Here is a 6,944-nt window from a genome sequence, read left to right as displayed (position 1 = left end):
ACTTCAATATTAGCCATAATATTGCAATTGAAAATTGCACAGGGTGCTCCCAAAATTCATTTGAGCACTAAGCTATTTTATACCATATTGTCAAATTTCAACATTACCCCTAACATTGCAAATGAGAGTTGCACACTGTGCTAAAAATTAATTTGTGCACTAAGTTATTTTATACCCAAATTGTCAAAAATTAAAAATTTCAATATTAGCCATAACATTGCAATTAAAAATTGCACATAGTACTAACAACTCATTTGAAAACCTGGTACTTTTATACCAGCATTGTCAAAAATTAAATTTTCAATATTAGTCATATTGCAATTGAAAATTGCACACAGCACTAACAATTAATTTGAAAACTAGGTACTTTTATACCCAAATTGTCAAGAATCAAAATTAAAATATTAACCATAATATTGCAATTGAAAATTGCTCACAGTACTAACAATTCGTTTGATTGACTTTTACACCAACATTGTCAAAAATAAAAATTTTAATATTAGCCATAATATTGCAATTGAAAATTGCACACAGTACTAACAACTCATTTGAAAAAAAGTTTTATACTAACAGTACCAAAAATTCAAATTTCAATATTAGCCATAATATTGCAATTGAAAATTGCACACATACTCCTGACAGTTAATTTGAACAATGAGTTATTTTATACCTAAATTGTCAAAAATCAAAATTTCAATATCAACCGTAATAGTGCAATTGAAAATTGCACACAGTAATCCTAACAATTCATAAAAAACTTGGTACTTATATACCCAAATTGTCAAAGTAAAAATTTCAATATTAGCCATAAAACTGCAATTGAAAATTGCACACAGTACTCAACAATTCATTTGAAAACTTGGTACTTTTTGTACCAACATTGTCAAAAGTTAAAATTTCAATATTAGCCATAAAACTGCAATCGAAAATTGCACACAGTACTGACAATTCATTTGAGCACTAAGTTATGTTATACCCAAATTGTCAAAAAAATAAAATTTCAATATTAGCCATAATATTGCAATTGAAAATTGCACACAGCTCTCCTAATAATTCATTTAAAAGCTTGGTACTTTTATACCAACATTGTCAAAAATTAAAATTTCGATATTACCCATAAAACTGCAATTTAAAATTGCACACAGTACTAACAATTCATTTGAAAACTAGGTACTCTTGTGCCAACATTGTCAAAAATAAAAATTTCAATATAAGCCATAATATTACACTTGAAAATTGCGCACAGTACTCCTCATAATTCATATGAACACAAATTTGTCCATGACCTTAATAATTTTCAAATTAATATCCAGTCAATTAAAATTTCAGAACATACACAACACACCTCATTGTACTAAATCTTTCTCAAGGATTTTAAATTTTAGTGGAAAACGTTTACCATAAAAGCAGCATCATTATATAAATACGTTTTTATCTTATGCACAGAAAACGTCGTTTTTGATAAGGCTAACAGTAAATGATATGGATTAGTGGCGACTTGGAGACACATAAAGGTAATTAGAAAATTGCGTGTCATGATATGAGAGAGAGAGAGAGAGAGAGAGAGAGAGAGAGAGAGAGAGAGAGAGAGAGAGAGAGAGAGAGAGAGAGAGAGAGAGAGGTTGCTGATTTGCGTGTAGTGCAGACCTCAAAGCAATTTCATTATTCGGTGAATATGCGTAAGTGATTCATTATATATAAGAGCATGAACACATTATATATATATATATATATATATATATATATATATATATATATATATATATATATATATATATATATATATATATATATATATATATATATATATATATATATATATATATATATATATATATATATATATATATATAATAGCTGACCAACCCGACACTGCCTGGGAAAACTCTGACAGTATACGTGTAAGGGGAGGAAAGGGGGAAAGGGGGAGGGGAGGGGGATGGGGAGGGAGGGGGGGGGGGGGAGGGGAGGGGGAGGGGGGGGGGGAGGGGGTTTGTGTAGACAGTCCGACTAATAGTTCTACTTTTTTTCATGATAACATTCACCCTTCAAATAGTCGTGGGTGAACTAACAGTCTTTCATCCAGGCATTACTGTGGCGACTGAAAACATTTTCAATAATATATTCCTATGGTCTCGAGTGCATGAAATGAGGTATGATAAACCCGTAAAGTTTATCTACCACATAAATTACAAAGGGAAGGGGGAAGGAGGTACAGATTTGAAACCTACCCCACTGTCTAAGTTGGGTCAAATGATGGCCACATGCCAAATTTTGTCTAGATCGGTCAAGTGGTTCGGATTTCTATAGAGCACAAAATTACATACATACAAAACATTCACTTATATATATATATATATATATATATATATATATATATATATATATATATATATATATATATATATATATATATATATCACACAACCACCACCAGATTTCCATATGAAAACAAACCGCACTGAAATAAGAGGCAGAAATTGGCTTCCAATGCCTGAATGCCTGAACCAATATCGTTCATACAGTTATTACTGAGCTGGTATTGACATATTTCCAATATAACGGCTTTTTATATTAAGCATTCAGAGAGAATTTAGGTTTCATGCTTCTCGATAATTGAACGAAATAATTAAAAAACTTTTTTTTTAATGTTTTAGTTATCTATGATAAAAGGAAAATTATAATTTTTGTAATGATTATCATTTTTAGTTTTCTGTAAAAGAAAATTATTGTGCCGGCTTTGTCTGTCCGTCCGCACTTTATCTGTCCGCCCTCAGAGCTTAAAAACTACTGAGGTTAGAGGGCTGCAAATTGGTATGTTAGTCATCCACACTCCAATCATCAAACATACCAAATTGCAGCCCTCTAGCCTCAGTAGTTTTTATTTTATTTAAGGTTAAAGCTAGCCACAATCGTGCTTCTGGCAACGATATAGGACAGGCGACTCTTATTTCTATATATGAATAGCATTATTATTTAATATAAAACTTTTAAACTTATTTCCAACTAGAAACTTGAAGAAAGGATATCGCTTTAAGCTTATACATACATACATACATACATACAAACATTATAAACCATGAAACCAAAACGTCGTTCAATATCCAATTCACGCTAATTCGGGAATATCCACGACGGGGATTATCACCGAAGGGGAATTATAGGTGATAAATGGATCGGAACCTTGGTGGTTAAGTAGTTAGATCGTCGACTGGAATCGTTGGAAGGTACTGTGTCGACGAGGTTCGAGACCCGGCGGTACCGAACCATTTATCACTTATTTAATTCCCCGTCGGGGATATTCCCGAAGTAACGTGAATTGGACATTGAACGAGGCCTTTATACCACGTGTGTATGAATCTATCCACCACCCGCCCCCCTTCCCCACGGAGGTTTAATACCAGTAGAGATGGGAAATGTCTATAAAATAAAGATCTTTGGATAAACTGACGAATGGAAAAGGCCTTCACCAACGGTTGTTGTCTATTTTGAGTTGCAATGGGGGCTGTTAGAAGTCACCGAGTTCGCATATCTCCTTTAATATTGCTAGCAATGGTGATTGGATTCTTACTGCTATTGGCGTAGACGAGTGGCAGCAATTTACAGAGAGAGAGAGAGAGAGAGAGAGAGAGAGAGAGAGAGAGAGAGAGAGAGAGAGAGAAATGAAAAACCGGACGGGTTGGTAATTCAAGTGATTACGTAAAGGAAAATCTCGTTAAGTGGCAACGGTTCCTAAATACAGATGGATTTATGAGATGGAAAGATGCATATACATACATATATACTTCCTTTGAAGCACACTGACAAAAATACAAATTTCACTTCAAAATCTCCAATACATTAACACAGTTGCCTAAACATCACTTATAAACAAATGCTTGCGGTCACAAGTTGAACACATAGGATTCAAATTTACATATAATAAAACTTACCTTGCTTGTATCGATGATTCTTACTACTCAAGGGCACTTAATGTTCAAGTATCGAGCTTCAAAGTACTCCTATGTGCTTATCACACTCCTCTATACCTGTCTGTGTGACACTTTTCTAATGTTCGAGTGCCTATGTGACTTTTCTTCAAATTTCCCAATTCACGGTTTAGCTGACAAAACTGGACTGGGGCTATTTCTTGTGTCTACAAATTCAGAGTGTAATAACTACTATATTTTCTATACCACTTGCTTTCTGTTCATTACAACGGAATTTAATTAATGACATGTGCCACAATTTGGTAGACCTTTCTCAATGCTGTATTCAGAACCTTGTTTCTGACCACGGACCGGCTCGTATCTGTCACCAGGTATTGTCCAGAGTACGCGGCAGTCTAGTCAACCGGGACAATAGGTCTGTACCTAGAGCAGCTCTAGTGGGCAACTCAGAACCAGGTACACTGAAACAATCGTTTGGCTGAAACAACCCTAGGAAGGACTGCTCTCTCTCTCTCTCTCTCTCTCTCTCTCTCTCTCTCTCTCTCTCTCTCTCTCTGTTAGTTGCAGGAGCAAATCTAGTTGCAGAGTCTACTCTGAATCTCTCTCTCTCTCTCTCTCTAGCAAATCTAGTTGCAGAGTCTACAGTGAATCTCTCTCCTCTCTCTCTCTAGCAAATCTAGTTGCAGAGTCTACAGTGAATCTCTCTCTCTCTCTCTCTCTCTCTCTCTTCTCTCTCTCTTTCTCTTTGCAGAGTCTACTGTGAATATCTCTCTCTCTCTCTGGAGCAAATCTCGTTGCAGAGTCTCAGTTGATTTCTCTCTCTCTCTCTCTCTCTCTGGAGCAAATCTCGTTGCAGAGTCTACAGTTGATTTCTCTCTCTCTCTCTCTCTCTCTCTCTTTCTGGAGCAAATCTAGTTGCAATGTCTACAGTGAATCTCTCTCTCTCTCTCTCTCTCTCTCTCTCTCTCTCTCTCTCTCTCTCTCTCTCTCTCTCTCTGGAGCAATCTAGTTGCAGAGTCTACTGTGAATATCTCTCTCTCTCTGTGAGCAAATCTCGTTGCAGAGTCTACAGTTGATTTCTCTCTCTCTCTCTCTCTCTCTCTCTCTCTCTCTCTCTCTCTCTCTCTCATCCTCTCTCATCCCTCCGATTACCCATTTTCATCTTTCTCTCCAGTTTAATCTATTTAACCCTTTATTAAAATACATCACCTGTCCTCATATTCATTATATCATATTCATTATATTTAGTACATAGGGACACTCCAACTTATAGACGCCATATTTCTATAGAAAGCCTTCATTAGCAGTATATAACGGCTATATATTTATACCACTATTCAATATCTCGGCAGTCATTTTACTCCCATGTTAATAAGTGCTCGGGAATATTAATTATTTTTATAAGTCATTTTTTTCAGGTACAACCCTCCCTCACTGAAATAAATTTCCTTGCCAGAGGAAAGTATACCGTACTTTTAATACTTTCAATACAATGTATTTCGTTCATCCTTGAATCATTTTTTTATGTAAGGTCATCTATAATGAGCAAGATGGTTTTCATGGTTACAAGCAATAAGCACAAAGTAATCATTATTAGGAGTTTATGGCCCAAAGCAAAATGTTTTGATATAAATTTTTCAAAAAATCGATTTATTTTGTTGCCACACACACACACACAACACGTATATATATATATATATATATATATATATTTATATATATATATATATATATATATATATATATATATATATATATATATATATTTGATACAAAGATATATATACATATATATATTTCTTATTATCATATATAAGCCAAAATCATTACTACAGTTAACATCATCGTTGGAAGAGCAATGTTAATGTTATCTAACATTCACATTCCCTTTACACCTATTACTAACATCTTCGGTGGAATAATACTAATGTTAATGTTAATCTAACTTTTCAAATACTATTAACATCGCTGACGTAGTAAGGTTAATGTTGATTTAAACATTCACTTCCACTCTACGGCTCCCACTAACATCCCCAGCTTAAGCAATGTTAATGTTGATGTTAATGTTATCTAACATCCCAGTTAACATCTAACATCTTGGACAGAAGCAAATGAAAAAAAATATTTAAGACTTTTCAAAAAACTTCCTCTTCAAGTCTAAAACTACTTTTAATACGACTCGGAAGTCTAGGACTTTTTAAAAGTCTAAAAGTACATACTCAGACGAGGTACAGTAAATTACACTTAAGTACTTTCCCTGGTACTCCTTTAAGTACTTTCCCCGATACTCCTAAGATGCTCTTATGGAGGCTTAGGGTTTAAAGAGAGAGAGAGAGAGAGAGAGAGAGAGAGAGAGAGAGAGAGAGAGAGGATCTTTAGTATTCAAGGACTTGGTAATATACATCGTCATTCTGCTAACTAGAGAGAGAGAGAGAGAGAGAGAGAGAGAGAGAGAGAGAGAGAGAGAGAGTACGGCGCGTATAGTCAATCTTTCGAAATGTATAGTCAATCTTTAAAGAAAATGTAAATGATAACAAACTGTCACTTTGACTTATAAATATAAATATTAAATGATAAAGTAATATAATATATATATATATATATATATATATATATATATATATATATATATATATATATATATATATATATATATATATATATATATATATATATATATATATATATATATATATATATATATATATATATATATATATATATATATATATATATATATGTATGTATATATATATATATATATATATATATGCATATATATATATATATATATATATATATATATATATAAATCTGAAACAAACACAAGCAAATAGTAATAGTCCAATATCATTTCTAACCTACCCAGAAACGAGGTAGTTTTGTCCCAGTCATACAAACCATTAATATATATCATTAAACAATAGTATCAGATACTTTTCTATGTTCAACTTTTGTGTATTAAGACTTGAACATAAAACATTACGTTTTTCTAGGTATAAAATCATCTATGTG

At 33.2% G+C, this 6,944-nt stretch overlaps 1 long non-coding RNA gene across 1 annotated transcript in view; it reads right to left on the bottom strand.

The window, feature by feature from the left end:
- Positions 1-4,359, bottom strand: part of LOC136828155 (uncharacterized) — a 224,334-nt gene extending 219,975 nt beyond the window's left edge. Inside the window, exon 1 of the long non-coding RNA XR_010849940.1 lies at positions 3,933-4,359. This is a non-coding gene — a long non-coding RNA (uncharacterized lncRNA). The remainder of the gene's footprint in view (positions 1-3,932) is intronic.
- Positions 4,360-6,944: the final 2,585 nt, after the last annotated feature.

This window comes from Macrobrachium rosenbergii, chromosome 42 (assembly GCF_040412425.1).
Source record: "Macrobrachium rosenbergii isolate ZJJX-2024 chromosome 42, ASM4041242v1, whole genome shotgun sequence".
NCBI lineage: Eukaryota > Metazoa > Arthropoda > Malacostraca > Decapoda > Palaemonidae > Macrobrachium > Macrobrachium rosenbergii.
Note: the sequence above shows the minus strand (reverse complement) of the source record. Positions and strands in the feature narration are given on the sequence as shown.